Source organism: Chlorocebus sabaeus, chromosome 20 (assembly GCF_047675955.1).
Source record: "Chlorocebus sabaeus isolate Y175 chromosome 20, mChlSab1.0.hap1, whole genome shotgun sequence".
Lineage (NCBI taxonomy): Eukaryota > Metazoa > Chordata > Mammalia > Primates > Cercopithecidae > Chlorocebus > Chlorocebus sabaeus.
In genome coordinates, this window is record NC_132923.1 from 82,823,854 (window position 1) to 82,840,004 (window position 16,151).

Here is a 16,151-nt window from a genome sequence, read left to right on the forward strand (position 1 = left end):
CGAGATTAAGTGAGAGGAATAACATAGGCATTGTGAAGTAAATGGAAAACTTCAGAAATAAACAGTTCATAAATTTAAATTGCACACCATCCTGAGTAGCGTGATGAAATCTCCCACAGTCTGGCATCATCTGCCCAGACTGCCATTAGTCATTCAGTAGCTGTCTTGGTCATCAGGTTGACTGTGCTTATGTTGAAGTGCCAGTGTTCAACTAAATCTTATTTTACTTAATGGCCTCAAAGAGGCAGAGTATTTAAGTGATATTTTAGGGCCTGGTTGATCACAGACAACTAAAACCTCAGAAAGTGAAACCATGGATAAGGAGGGACTACTGTAATATTCTTTTTTAAAAAACAAAACAAAACAACAAGGCCTTGCTCTTCACCCAGGCTGGAGGGCAGTGGCACAATCTTAGCTCACTGTACCCTCAACCTCCAGGGCTCAAGCCATCCTCTCATCTTAGCCTCCCAAGTAGCTGGGACCACAGGTGCACACCACTACATCTGTCTAATTTTTTAATTTTGTAGAGATGGAGTCTCACTGCGTTGCCTTAACTGATCTCAAACTCCTGGGCTCAAGCAGTCCTCCTGTCTCAGCCTCACAAAGTGCTGGAATTAAAGGCATGAGCCACTCGCCCGGCCTACTGTAATATTCTTTTTTTTTGGAATCTATTTGTCTAATAATAGTTTGGCCATCCTAGGTTTTTTAAAATTAGTGTTAGTATGGTATATTTTTCTATCCTTTTACTCTTAACTTTTCTGTGTCTTTATATTTAAAGTGTGTTTCTTTTAGTCAACATATAGTTGGGTCTTGTTTTGTAATTTAACTCACAATCTCCTCTTCTTTTAAATTGAAATGTTTAGGCCATTTACATTACATTTAATGTGAATATTGGTATGGTTTAAATATGTTGCTATTTGTTTTCTATTTAATGCCATCTGTTGTTTGTTTCCTTTCTCCTTTTTTTTTTTTCTGACATCTTTTGGGATAAATACATTTTATGATTCCATTTTATCCCCTTTGTTGGCTTTGAAACTAAAACTCTTTGTTTTATTTTCATGGTTGCTTTAGAGTTTATAGTATAAATCTTGAATTTATCAGTCTATCTTCATGTGATATAATACCATTTCACATATAGTATAAGAACTTAATTATAGTAGACTTCCATTTCTCCTGAGCCGACCTCTGTGCAATTGTCATGCATTTTATAATACATTACTGTTATTCTCATTTAAACAGCCAATGATTTTTAAGGAGATTGAAATAGTAAATAGAAGTGTGCTTAGCAATGTAGTTATTTCCAGTGCTCCTTATTATTTCATGTATAGATCCATATTCCATGTGGTATCCTTTTCTTTCTGCCTGGAGGACTTCCTTGAACATTTCTTATAGGGCAGGCCTGCTGGTGATAAATTCTTTCAGTACTTTAAAGAGGTTTTCCCACTGTTCACAATGTTTCCAATGAGAAATCTGTCATCTGTATCTTTGTTGCTCTGTATGTAAGGTGTCTTTTTCCCTCTGGCTGATTCTAGATTTTATCGTTGCTTTTGAGCGATTTGATTATGATGTGTGCTTTTGTGTGGTTTTCTTCATGTTTCTTGTACTTAGGATTCATTGGGCTTCTTGTTTTGATCAAGCCTGAAAATTTTTAAACTAGTATCTCTTTCTTTTTTCTTTTCTTTTCTTTTCTTTCTTTTTTTTTTTTTTTTTTTTTTGAGACAGAATCTTACTCCGTCACCCAGGCTGGAGTGCATTAGTGCGATCTTGGATCACTGCAGCCTTCACCTCCTGGGTTTAAGTGATTCTTGTGCCTCAGCCTCCTGAGGAGCTGGGATTGCAGTTGCCTGCCACCATGTCCAGCTAATTTTTGTATTTTTAGTAGAGACAGGGTTTCACCATATTGGTCAGGTTGGTCTCAAACTCCTGACCTCAAGTGATCCACCTGCCTCAGCCTCCCAAAGTGCTATGATTACAGGCGTGAGCCACTGCACCTGGCCTATTGTTTCTTTAAATGTTTTTTTCTGTCCCTCCCTTTCTCTCTCCTCTCCTGAATCTTCAGTTACATACATGTTAGGCTGCTTGAAGCGTACCACAGTTCAGTGATGCTCTGCTCATCTTTTAAAAATTATTTTTCCTCTCTGTATTTTGTTTTGGATAGTTTCTTTTGCTGTGCCTGCAAATCCACTAATTTCTTTCTTCTGCTATGTTTAATGTGCCCTTAACTCCACCAGTGCATTTTTCACCTTAGACTGTTTTTTTCATCTCTGGGAATTTGACTTGGGCCTTTTAAAATCCTCCATGTCTCTATTTAACTCTTTCAACACATGAAACACAACGATAACTTTTAATGTCTCTTTCTCTGCAGAGTTTAATATCTGTATCAGTTCTGAGTTGATTTAGACAGATGGGGTTTTCTCCTTATTATGGATTATATTTTCTTACTTCTTTTAATGCCTAGTAATTTTATTTTAATATAACAGTTTTATTGAGGTATAATTTACATATTATGCAATTTACCCATTTAAAATATACAATGTCGGCCAGGCACGGTGGCTCATGCCTGTAATCCCAGCACTTTGGGAGGCCGAGGCACGTGGATCACCTGAGGTCAGGAGTTTGAGACCAGCCTGGCCAACATGGTGAAACCCAGTCTCTACTAAAAATACAAAAATCAGCCGGGCACGGTGGTGCACACCTGTAATCCCAGCTACTCGAGAGGCTGAGGCAGGAGAATCACTTGAACTCAGGAGGCAGAGCTTGTAGTGAGCAGAGATCATGCCACTGCACTCCAGCCTGGGACACAGCGAGACTCCATCTCAAAAATTAAATTAAATTAAATTAAAATTAAAATACAACGCAATGTTCTTTAGCATGTCCACAGAGTTGTGCAACCATCATCAAAATCACTTTTAAAACATTTTAGCCACTCCCAAAAGAAACTCTGTACACATTAGCAGTAGCTCCCCTACTCCCCATCCCTAGGCAACCTCTTTTTCTCTGTAGATTTGCCAATTCTGAACATTTCACATCAATGGAATCCTACAATATGTGGTCTTTTCTCACTGGCTTCTTGTCCTTGCATAATGTTTTCAAGGTTCATCCATATTGTAGCATGTATCAGTACTTCGTTCCTTTTTATTGCTAATAATATTCCACTATATTGAATAGACCACATTTTGTTTATCCATATTCATCAGCTGATAGACACTTGGGTTGTTTTTACTTTTGGACTATTATGAATAATGTTGCCATGAACATTTGTGTACTTGTTTTGTATGGATCTATATTTTAATTTATCTAGGAGTGAGACTGCTGGATCATATGGTAACTATGTTTAACCTTCCGAGGAACTGCCAGACTCTCTCACAGTGACTATATTGTCTGACATTCTTACCAGCAGTGTATGAAGGTTCCAATTTTTCCACATCCTCACTAACACTGGCTGTTATCTGTTTTTTTTGATGATAGCTATCCTTGTGAGTGTGAAGTGGCATCTTACTGTGATTTTAATTTGCATCTCCCTGATGGCTAATGATGTTGAGTACCTTTTCATGTGCTTATTGGCCATTTGTTTATCTTGTTTGGAGAAATGTCTGCTCAGGTAAATATCTGTTGTCTTTTTGTTGTTGAGTTTTAAGAGTTGTTTTTTTTTTTTCTTTTGAGACGGAGTCTCGCTCTGTCCCAGGCTGAAGGAGTCTCGCTCTGTCCCAGGCTGAAGTGCTGTGGTGCAATCTCAGCTCACTGCAACCTCTTCCTCCCAGGTTCAAGTGATTCTCCTGCTTCAGCCTCCCGAGTAGCTGGGATTACAAGCATGCGCCACCACGCTTAGCTAATTTTTGTATTTCTCGTAGAGATGAGGTTTCACCATGTTGGCATGGCTGGTCTTGAACTCCTGACCTCAGGTGATCCGCCCACCTTGACCTCCCAAAGTGCTGGGTTTACAGGCATGAGCCACTGCGTCTGGCCAAGAGTTCTTTATACATTCTGGATACTAGACCTTTATTAGACATGTGACATAATGTTTTCTCTAATTCAGTGGGCTTGTCTTTTCACTTTCCTGATGGTGTCCATCAAAGGATAAAAGACTTTGGTTTTGATAAATTGACAAAAATAAAAAGATAAATTAAAATTTATTTTTCTAATTGACAAAAAAGATAAATTAGAAAAATAAATTTCAACTTATCTTTATTTTTGTCTATTGTGTTTTGTTTGTTTATTTATTTGAGAAACGGAGTTTTGCTCCTGTTACCCAGGTTGGAGTGCAATGGTGTGATCTCAGCTCACTGCAGCCTCCACCTCCCGAGTTCAAGTGATTCTCCTGCCTCAGCCTCCCGAGTAGCTGGGATTACAGGAGCCCGACACCATGCCCAGCTAATTTTTTGTATTTTTAGTAGAGATGGGGTTTCACCATATTGGCCAGGGCTGGTCTCAAACTCCTAGCCCCAAGTGATCTGCCCGTCTTGGCCTCCCAAAGTGCTGGGATTACAGGTGTGAGCCACTGAGCCCTGCCAACTGTCCATTGTTTTTGGTGTCATATCTAAGAAGGCTTTGTCTAACCCAAGGTCATGAAGATTTATGGCTATATTTTCTTCTAAGAGTTTTATAGTTTTAACTCTGATATTTAAGTCTATGATCCATTTTGAGTTACATTTTGGATATGGTATGAAGAAAAAGTCTAACTTTATTCTTTTATATGTGGATATCCAGTTGTTGTCCAGTACTATTTGTTAGAAAGACTATTCTTGGCTAGGCATGGTGGCTCATGCCTGTAATCCCAATACTTTGGGAGGCCAGGATCACTTGAGGCCAGGAGTTTGAGACCAGCCTAGACAACATAGTGAGACCCTGTCTCTACACAAAATTAAAAAAAAAAAAAAAAAATAGCCAGGCATGGTAGATGAGCCTGTGGTCCCAGCTACTCAGGAAACTGAAGTAGGAGGATCTCTTGAACCCAGAAGTTCCGGGCTGCAGTGAGCTCTGATCGCACCACTGTACTCCAGCCTAAGTGACAGATCAAGATCCCATCTCTAAAACAAGAAAAAATACAGAAAAGACTATTTTTTTCCCTTTCAATTATCTTAGCACCTTTGTCAAAAATCAATTGTTTGTAAAGTGAGGGTTTATATATAGACTATGCCAAGTAATTTTTTTACTGGACCAGACATTAAGATTTTTCATTTGTCAGGTGCTAGGTATTTTTGATTTCCTGTAAATATTCTTGAGCTCTGTTTTCGGACTGCAGTTAAGTTTCTTGGAACAGTTTGATCCTTAAGGACCTTTTAACTAAGATCCTTAAATCTTGCTTTTAAGATTTATTGGGTGGGAGCAGAGGCATGTTTTGTCTAGGCTAATTATTACCTAGGATTAATTATTCCCCATGACTGAGGCAAGACTCTCCTGAGTGCCCTATCCAATACCCCATGGATAATGAGGCTTTCCTGTCTGACTGGTGGGAACAGAAGCTGTTCTGTTTTTTGTGACCATCAAAGTTAGATTCCTCTCATCCTTCTGGGTGGTGCCCTGGCCTGGAGTGGGTTCCTCACATGCACATGCTGAGCAGCACTCCGCTGAATTTCTCTCTCTCTCTGCATTATCTCCGGAGCTGTCTCTGTGCCGCTTCTCCTCACCAGTATTCTGTCCTGGGAGCTCCTGCTGCCTCCGTTCAGGAATTCTGTTGGGCTCCGCTTCTGCTCCCTTTCCCTGTGCTGCAGCCTGGAAACTACCCCCGCAGTCAGCTGGAGCCATCGCAGGGCTCACCTCGTTTGCTTCCTGTTTCTCCGGGATCACTGTCCTTTGTTGCCTGCTATCCAGCATTTTGAAACTATTGCTTCACACATTCTGCCCAGTTTTTTCCAGGCAGGAGGGTAAATGTGACCCCCGTTATTCCTTCTCGGCTGCTTTCTGAAGCCTTTGAGCAAATAGTGATGTGTTTGTCTTAGTTCGGGCTGCCATAACAGAATACCATACACTTGGTGGCTTAAATAACAAATAATTATTTCTCATAATTCTGGAGGCTGGAATTCTGAGATCGGTGCCAACATGGTCAGGTTCTTGGTGAGGGCTATCTTCCTGGTTATGGCCTCCGATGGCCTTTCCTTGGTGCAAGCATTCAGGGAGGGAGGGGGAGAAGTAGGGGGGAAGGACGAGGAGGAGGTGGGTAGAGGAGGAGAGAGCAAGAGAGCACTGTGTCTCTTCCTCTTTTTATCTAGTTTTTTAGAGATGGAATCTCACTCATCACCCAGGCTGGAGTGCAGTGGTGCGATCTCAGTTCACTGAAACCTCCACCTCTCAGGTTCAAGCTATTCTCCTGCCTCCGAGTAGCTGGGATTACAAGCATGCACCACCACACCTGGCCAATTTCTGTATTTTCAGTGGAGATGGGGTTTCACCATGTTGGTCAGGCTGGTCTCGAACTCCTGACTTCAGGTGATTCACCCGCCTTGGCCTCCCAAAGTGCTGGGATTACAGGCATGAGCCACCGCGCCCCGCCTCTTCCTCTTTTTATAAGGGCATTAATTCCATCATGGACACTCCACCCTCATCATCTAACCTTACCCTAATTACCTCCCAAAGGCCCTTCCTCCAAATACCATCACCCTGGGGATTAGAGTTTCAACATGAATTTCAGGGGGACACAAACATTTAGCCCACAGCAGCTTTCTCCAGAGTGTTCCAGCCCCACTCAGTCCTGGGGGTCCATACTTTGTAGATTTGTTCTCCCTCGTTCATGGAGAATACAGGCCCAACCACCATTATTTCATTTTATAGACCAGGAGACTGAGGCAATGATTTGAGCTGCCTGTTCTGTCCAGGTGGGAGTGATGAAAGTGAATGAGATCAAGGCCTGCAAAATTCTCCATTGAGCCTACTCAATGCCAAGGGGAAATACCTGGACCTGAGGTTGATCTGGGATTTACACTTGCCTCCAGCCTGTCCCGGTACATGTTCCACACTGCTGAGCCTTGTTTTCCCCAACTGCAAAGCACATCGCCATTTATAGAGCACTTTATTTGGAGAATTGTTGCTATCCTCAGTCCGTCATCACCCAGTTTCTCAAAAGAGGAGTCCTGGGATCAGCCACATCAGATTTTTGATGGGGGTGGAGCACTGTTGCTTATTTAAAACATAGATTCCTGGGTCCAACTTGGGTCCAACCTGGGCTCTTAGAGTTAAAACAGTGGGGTGGGGGTTATCTGCCCTCAAGTGACCTTTGGGAACCACTGATCCAAACCCTAGTCAATGATTTCCTTCTTAAGAGGTATAATACTTGCTAGATGTGCTATTTTTTAAAGCCACACTATCCCTTTCTACCCCTAACCTCATGAGCCTTATGTAGCATGATTTTTTAAAAATAAAATGCATCACAATAGTCTTTTTGACCATTTTCCAAAACCCTTCAAGATGACAAAGAAATCTGATAAGTGTTAGATATTCCTAAGTCTGGAAGGGACCTTAAAGGTCATGGAATCCAACCCTGACCTGAGGTTTGGATCATCTGTGTACCAGCCCTGCCAAATAATCACCCAGCCTCTGCACACTTCTGAACACGAGGACCTTGCTACTCCTTTTGGCTGCTGGGATTTTAGAAAATTCCCTCTGCTACTGAATCCACTCTGTCTTGCTTTAATTAGTCCTGGATCCAGAAAACGTACCTGTTCCCTCTGCCCTAGGAAAGCCCTTCCTCTGAAAACAGTTGATCATCTCCCCGAGGCCTCTCAAGTTGCAGAGTCCCAAGCTCTTTGGCTTGGTACTGGGATTTGGCTGTTCCTCCTGGGATCCAGGTTTTCAAGCACCTGAGCAAACCTCCCTGAACAGCTGCATGTGGCTGCCGTCATTCACTTATCGCTTGGTTTCCATTTGCTCCTTGGGGGCCACCGCTTTCCCAAAGGGCAAGGACTGATGCAGCCTGGAGCTTGGTGGCCAGAGACCACTCTCATTCTCCTGGCTTGCTCCTTGTAGCATATGAACGTGTGTCGTGCTATGGCCTTCTTGATATTAAAATGGCTTTCTTCTCTGGGAGGTTCTTCTCTGCCCACCTCTTCAACTCCAAATCAAATGACTGGTGTCTGCGGGTCTCCTTTACCTGCTCTGGACCAGGAGGCAGTGCTGAGCAGTCCTTGGCTTCTTGGGATGCTCCCCTCTCCAGGTTTCCATAAGGCTGCACTGTCCTGTTTCCTCTTTCTTTGAACATTTCTTCTCAGTTGCCTTTTCCTTTGCCTCATTTTTTTTTTTAAGATAGGGTGTCACTCTGTCACCCAAGTTGGAATGCAGCGGTGCGATCACGGCTCACTGCAGTCTCGACCTCCAGGGCTCAGGTGATCCTCCCACCTCAGCTTCCCGAGTAGCTGGGACTACAGGCGCTCACCATCACACCCAGCTAATTTTTGTATTTTTTGTAGAGATGAGGTTTCACCATGTCGCCCAAGCTGGTCTCAAACTTCTGGCTCAAATGATCCCTCCACCTCAGCCTCCCAAAGTGCTGGGATTGCAGGCGTGAGGCACTGTGCGCTGCCTGCCACCCTTTCAATATTGCCATTCCCAGGGGCTCCACCCTCCGCCATCTGCTCACTGCATTCTATTTCAGTGTTTCCTAACTTGGAGGGGATATTTTCTCCCATTTGAGAATGTGATAATGACTGTAGATCCTCTCTACAGAGTGGGGAAAAAAAAACAACCAAAAACGCGCAATATTTTGCCTACAATTCCAGGTTCTTAACACAAAGCCTATTTTTCCTCCCTGATTTTAGTTTCACCCTAGCTTCTTCCCAATCTCTCTCTGACCCATAGCTCTCTTGACCCTCAGATGAACAGATCAATAGTCAATGCCAAGGCCCCTTTGTTCCGTCACCAAGCTCCCTAGAAGCAGAGTCTGTGTTGTTTATTATGGAGCTTCATCACTGAGCAGAGGGCCTCACTGGTAACAGGAGCTTGGCCACATGCTAAGGGAATGGTCACCTGTCATTGCCATCCCTCCTCCATCCTCTGCCTCACATCAGACCTCAACTGGCTCCTCACAGGTCCCCTCCAGGTCAGCTTCCGCCTGGTAGCAGAGGCACTCTTCTGAAACACAGTTCTGTCTCCCCTGCTTGGAGTCCTTGAGGGCTCCCTGTGACTTCCAGGATAAAGGGCATCTCTAAAAGGGGTCCCCTGCTACTGCTCTTGCTTCACTGCTCAGCTCTCTCCAACACCCCTCAGCTCCAGCCACCTGGAACTCCCGAGGGTCTCATGTGCAGAGATGCTGTCCCTGCTTCCCATACTCCTGGGCCTGAAGTGTCTGGCCCCTCTCTTCTTGGCTTTGCTAATCCATATTCATCCTTCAAAACTCACTCAGGCATCACTATCTTTTGGGAAGCATGTCCTGCCTCACAGCTCTCAGTTACCCATTTTAATATTCCTCCACTGTGGATCCACAGTTCCCAAAGCACAGCCCACACACAGCACTGGTCCCACGCTACATTGTATGTGGGAAGTCACTTGTCTATTCCCTGCCTGAGGGCAGAGACCCTGTCTTATTTGCTTTGCCTAACAGAGCCCACAGTAGGTGCCTAATAATTATTTGCTTCATGAGGGACAGGATGATACATCAGTAAGGATTATTCAGAGAAACAGAATCAATAGAGAGTATCTGTGTATATGTACCTAGATCTATAACCTATCTATAATCTATATCTAAATATATACATAGAGAGAGGTAGGGAGAGAGACATTTGTTTTAAGGAATTGACCCATGCAGTTGTGGGGGCCTAGCAAGTCTGAAATCTGCAGGCCAGGTCAATCGGATGGCAATTCCAGCAGGAGTTGTTGCTGAAGTCTTGAATTCAAAGGCAGTCAGGAGGCAGAATTCCTTCTTCTTTAGGGGACCTGTCTTTTCTCTTAAGATACTCAACGGACTGAATGACTCCCATATTTTGGAGGGTAATCTGCTTTACTCAAAGTCCACTGGTTTAAAAGTTAAGCTCATCTGAAAAATACTTTCACAGCAGCATTTTGGACTGGTGTGTGACGAAACAACTGGGCACTGTATCCTAGCCAACTGGACACATAAGATGAACTATCACAATGAGTAAACTTATCTCTGAGCCTCAGCTTCTCCATTTGTAAAATGAAGAGCTATGAGAATATTCAAAGATTCCACTAAGGAATAATTATAATTAGATAACTTCTGGATTACACTTTATAATTTAATGCACTTTCACCATATCGTATCATTTAATTCCTATAACAATTCTATCAAGCAAGTTTGTTATTGTCTTTTTTTTAGTTTTTTTTTTTTGAGACAGAGCTTTGCTCTTATTGCCCAGACTGGAGTGCAGTGGCGCAATCTTGGCTTACCACAACCTCCGCCTCCCGGGTTCAAGCCATTCTCCTGCCTCAGCCTCCCGAGTAGCTGGGGTTACAGGCACCTGCCACCATGCCCGGCTAATTTTTTGTATTTTTAGTAGAGATGGGGTTTCACCATGTTGGCCAGGCTGGTCTCAAACCCCTGACCTCAGATGATACACCCACCTTGACCTCCCGAAGTGCTGAGATTACAGGCATGAGCCAGCACGCCCTGCCTTTACATTAAATTTATTTATTTATTTATTTAGAGACTGAGTCTCGCTCTATCGCCCAGGCCGCAGTGCAGCGGAGCAATCTCGGCTCACTGCAAACCCCGCCTCCCAGGTTCAAGCAATTCTCCTGCCTCAGCCTCTCGAGTAGCTGGGATTACAGGCATGTGCCACCCCACCCAGCTAATTTTTGTACTTTTAGTAGAGATGGGGTTTCACCCAGGCTGGTCTCGAACTCCTGACCTCAAGTGATCTGCCTGCCTTGTCCTCCCAAAGTGCTGGGATTGCAGGAGTGAGTCACTACAACCAGCCTATTTATTTTTTAAGAGACAGGGTCTCTGTTGCCCAGGCTGGAGCGCAGTGGCACCTTCTTAGCTCACTGTAGTCTCAAACTCCCGGGCTCAAGCAATCCTCTCTCCTCAGCCTTCTGAGTAACTGGGACTACAGGAGCGTGCCACCACACCTGGATAATTTTTTTGTATGTGTGGAGACAGGGCCTCACTAGGTTGGCCAGGCTGGTCTCAAACTCCTGGCCTCAAGTGATCCTCTTGTCTTGGCTTCCCAAAGTGCAGGGATTATAGGTGTGAGCCACCATACCCGGACTTTTTTTTTTGCGGTCATTTCCCAGATGGTTGGTGGCCAGGCAGAGGCGCTCCTCACTTCCTAGTCAGTTGGGTGGCCCGGGAGAGGTGCTGTCTTCTTTTTTATGGCTGAGGAAACCAAAGCCCAGAGAAGGGAAGAGATTTGTTGGCAAGTGGAAGAATCTGGACTAGAGCCTGGATTTTCCAATTCCAGTCTCAGGCTGATCCTTCTGGGCCTGAAGAACCATCTTTGAAAGCTGAGGCCAGGAGGGAGTTGCTGGGAGCAGGAAGCTGAAGCAGGGGCAGAGGAGACCTCTACTACAGAAACTCAACAGGAAAACCACAACAGCAGGAAGTCCAAGTGGGCCTGGTCAGGCCAACCTAGGAATTCCATGATGTAATTTCTCTTCTCCAATTGAGAGAATACAAGTATGGCCAGGGCTCAGCACCCAGTGTATTAAGGACTCCTAACTTGGGGTTCATGATAACTCATAAAAAATATGGCAAAAGATACATTTTAAAGGTGGTCAGAAAAGCTGGGCCATTGATCTTTACTCACCAGGAGTCATGTAGCACTTACCATTGCCAGAATATTCTCTTACAAATCTATTCCAAAGCTACACCTTCATGGCTCTCCCAAAACAAAGCTGCAAAAAGACTTTCAGAGGAGAGATTAGAAACAGAGCAAGGCCTTCTAGTAAGATATTCTATTTATTTTGACTTGCTATTACCTCTGTCTGCTTACAGGATTCCAGAGGAGCAAAGCTAAGTTTAACATTAAAACTCAGTGTTAATGGAGTAGGGAGTAGAGTGTAGGGAGAATCTCAAACCAGAAAAAAATCTGCAAGTCAACTCTGCAAAACCTGTCAAGAAGCTCTCAGTCCCATATTGAACTTGAGTTGGAAGAGGCAAGTCCGGTCTCAAAATGGAGGTAAAACCGCCACCTGCTGACCCCAGCCTGGCTCCAGTCGTCGCTGCTGGAGGGAGGAGGGCCACGATCCAAACGAACCAGAGCAGTTGAGAAAACTGTTTATTGGTGGTCTGAGCTTTGAAACTACAGATGATAGTTTCAGAGAACATTTTGAGAAATGGGGCACACTCACGTACTGTGTGGTAATGAGAGACCCCCAAACAAAACGTTCCAGGGGCTTTGGTTCTGTGACTTGTTCTTGTGTTGAAGAGCAGCAATGTGTGCTCAACCACACAAGGTTGATGGGCGTGTAGTCAAACCAAAGAGAGCTGTTTCCAGAGAGGATTCTGTAAAGCCTGGCGCCCATCTAACAGTGAAGAACATTTTTGTTGGTGGTGTTAAAGAAGACACAGAAGATTATAATTTGAGAGAACTACTTCGGAAAGTATGGCAAGATTAACCACAGAAGTTATGGAAGATGGGCAGAGTGGAAAAAAGAGAGGATTTGCTTTTGCAACTTTTGATGATCATGATACAGTTGATAAAATTGTTGTTCAGAAATACCACACTATTAATGGGCATAATTGTGAAGTGCAAAAGGCCCTTTCTAAACAAGAGATGCAGTCTGCTGGATCACAGGGAGGTCGTGGAGGTGGATCTGGCAATTTTATTGTGGAGGAAACTTTGGAGGTGGTGGAGGTAATTTTGGCCATGGTGGAAACTCTGGTGGAAGAAGAGGCTATGGTGGTGGAGGTGGTGGCAGCAGAGGTAGTTATGGAGGAGGTGATGGTAGATATAATGGATTTGGAGGTGATGGTGGCAACTATGGCGGTGGTCCTGGTTATAGTAGTAGAGGGGGCTATGGTCATGATGGACCAGGATGTGGAAACCAAGGTGGTGGATATGGTGGCGGTGGTGGAGGATATGATGGGTACAATGAACGAGGAAATTTTGGCGGTGGTAACTATGGTGGTGGTGGGAACTATAATGATTTTGGAAATTACAGTGGACAACAGCAATCAAATTATGGACCCATGAAAGGGGGCAGTTTTGGTGGAAGAAGCTTGGGCATTCCCTATGGTGGTGGTTATGGATCTGGTGGTGGAAGTGGTGGATATGGCAGCAGAAGGTTCTAAAAACAGCAGAAAAGGGCTACAGCTCTTAGCAGGAGAGAGAGCAAGTTGTTGTCAGGAAAGCTGCAGGTTACTTTGAGACAGTCACACCAAATGCATTAGAGGAACTGTAAAAATCTGCCACAGAAGGAACGATGATCCATAGTCAGAAAAGTTACTGCAGCTTAAACAGGAAACCCTTCTTGTTCAGGACTATCATAGCCACAGTTTGCACAAAGTGCAGCTATTGATTAATGCAATGTAGTGTCAGTTAGATGTACATTCCTGAGGTCTTTCATCTGTTGTAGCTTTGTCTTTTTCTTTTCATTACATCAGGTATATTGCCCTGTAAATTGTGGTAGTGGTACCAGGAATAAAATATTAAGGAATTTTTAACTTAAAAAAACAACCTGTCAAGAAGCCAAATGTCCCAAGCACTTCATGATTGGAAAAGCTAATGGCTGGCTCTTTAACACTCCGTGGGCTTTCCCATTCTCCTGCATTTTCCTTCTGCCTGGAGGCTTTGTGGGAGAATCCATTTCCTTGCCTTTTTTAGGATCTAGAGGCCACTGCATTTTCTGGCTCTTGGCTTCTTCAGTGTGTCACTTGAACCTCTTGCTTCCATCTTTGTGTCTCTTACTATTCTTTTTTTTCGGGGAGAGACAAGGTCTCACTCTGTCACCCAGGCTAGAGTGCTGTGGTGTGATCATTGTTCACTGCAGCCTTGAACTCCTGGGCTCAAGTGATCCTCCTGCCTCAGCCTCCTGAGTACCTAGCACCACAGGTGCACACCATCATGCTTGGTTAATTAAAAAAATTCTTTTTTGTAGAAACAGGGTCTTGCTATGTTGTTCAGGCTGGTCTCAAACTCCTAACCTTAAGCGATCCTCCCTACTTGGCTCCTCAAAGCAGTGGGATTACAGATATGAGCACATCTCCTACCTTTTTTTTTTTTTTTTTTTTAAAGAGACGAGGTCTCTGTTGTCTAGGCTGGAGTGCAGTGGCACAATTATAGCTCACTGCAGCCTCCAACTGCTGGACTGAAGCAATCCTCCCTGCTTAGCCTCCAGAGTAGCTGGGACTACAGGTACATGCCTCCACACCTGGCTAAATTTTTTATTTTTATCTTTGTAGAGATGGGATCTCACCATGTTGCCCAGGCTGGTCTCAAACTCCTGGTTTCAAGTGATCCTCCTGCCTTGACCTCCCAAAGTACTGGGGTTACAGGCATGAGCCACCACTCCTGGCCCATCTCCTGACCCATTTACTATTGACTTTGATCCTCCCGCCTCCCTAAGGGTCTATGTGAATATACTGAACCCATCTAGATAATCCAGGATAATCTCTCTTCAATATCCTTAATTTAATCACACACACAAAGTCCCTGTTGCTGTGTAACATATCCACACCTTCTGTGGATTATGACATGGACATTGGGGGCCATTATTCACCCAAACACAATGGATAATGAGTACATGGGGGTTTGTTCTACTTTTGAATATGTCTGAATAAAAATTATGAAAGAAAACCTTCTTTTGACCCCAAGACCTGTTATTACCAGAAGTTTGAATTTTTACTCCCTTAACTAGTAAAACTTCCTGAACATTTTCTGCAGTTCTTGTCTCTACTTCCTTGTCTCCCATTCTCTTTAAGCTACATCCAGTCAGGCTTTTAACTTTCATCTCTCCACCCAACCCAATTAAGGCCACCAACTCCAACTCACCTCTTCTAATAGTCATTCACTACTCACTTCTTGTTGAAACATTTACATTTCTAAGTTTATATTAAATGCTCTCCTGGCTTTAATCTTCAACCTCAACATCTACTGCTCTCTGCCTGATCTTAAGTGTGGGAAGGATTGAGGCCCAGTCTCAGGCCCTCTACTTGTCTTTCTTTCTGTCTCTTGAATGTGCCAAACATTTCCCACCTTCACTTTTGCATTCTTCTTTCCTTCCCTGAGACCCTTCTCCTCTAGATGTGTGCATTATCAGCTCCTTCTTATCATACTTCTCAGCTCAAACGTCACTTCCCCTGAGAGGCCTTCTGTAACCCCCTAAGTTAATTAAAAATTTAAATTAGCTTTCCATAACTCCCAATATCCCATTACCCTATTCCATTTTCTTTACTTATCGCTACGTGAACTTAGCTTCTTGATTGACTGTTCTGTTCACTTAACTTTGTGTCTGTCTCACCCTGTGCTCTTTAAAGGCAAATACTGTATTTTGTCTTGTTCATTGCTGACTCCCTAGCACCTGGTACATGTTAAGTGTCCAACAGACACATGTTCAAATAAACTGATGAATGGCTCAGTTTTTAAAAAATGAATAAATGGAAAAAAAAATGGCCTGATATCAGATTCTTAAGTAATTCTCATAAACTAAAAGATTCCGATTCAGGCCAGGCACAGTGGTTCATGCTTGTAATCCCAGCACTTTGGGAGGCTGCACTGGAAGGATCACCTGAGGTCAGGAGTTCGAGACCAGCTTGCCCAACATGGTGAAACCCCGTATCTACTAAAAATGCAAAAATTAGCCAGGTGTGGTGGCAGGCACCTGTAATCCCAGCTATTCAGGAGGCAGGGGCAGGAGAATCACTTGAACCCAGGAGGCGGGGGTTGTAGTGAGCTGAGATTGTACCACTGCACTCCAGTGTGGGCAACAGAGCAAGACTCCATATCAAATAAATAAATAATAAATACGAGATTCTGATTCAATAAACATTGGGTGGGGTCTAAGAATTTTCATTTTAACAAATACCACAGAAAACTCTGGGGCAGGGGTTCACAGAACATGTTTTGGAGAAACACTGATTTATTCATTTTTGTAAGCATTATGTAGGTAGGCAGTATAGTTTTAAAGAGGTATGAGGATTTTCAGAATTGAGTCACTTTGCAAAGTTCATAACGATTCAGTAAGTAAATTCTAAGAAGGCAGAAACAAATTCTAATTTTAAAAAACAGCCTATCCTCACATGTAAGTTACACGAACACACAAATTAC

At 43.5% G+C, this 16,151-nt stretch overlaps 1 pseudogene; it reads left to right on the forward strand.

The window, feature by feature from the left end:
* Nucleotides 1-12,056: 12,056 nt before the first annotated feature.
* On the forward strand, nt 12,057-13,375 carry LOC103224783 (heterogeneous nuclear ribonucleoprotein A3-like; annotated as a pseudogene).
* The last annotated feature ends 2,776 nt before the right edge of the window (nt 13,376-16,151 follow it).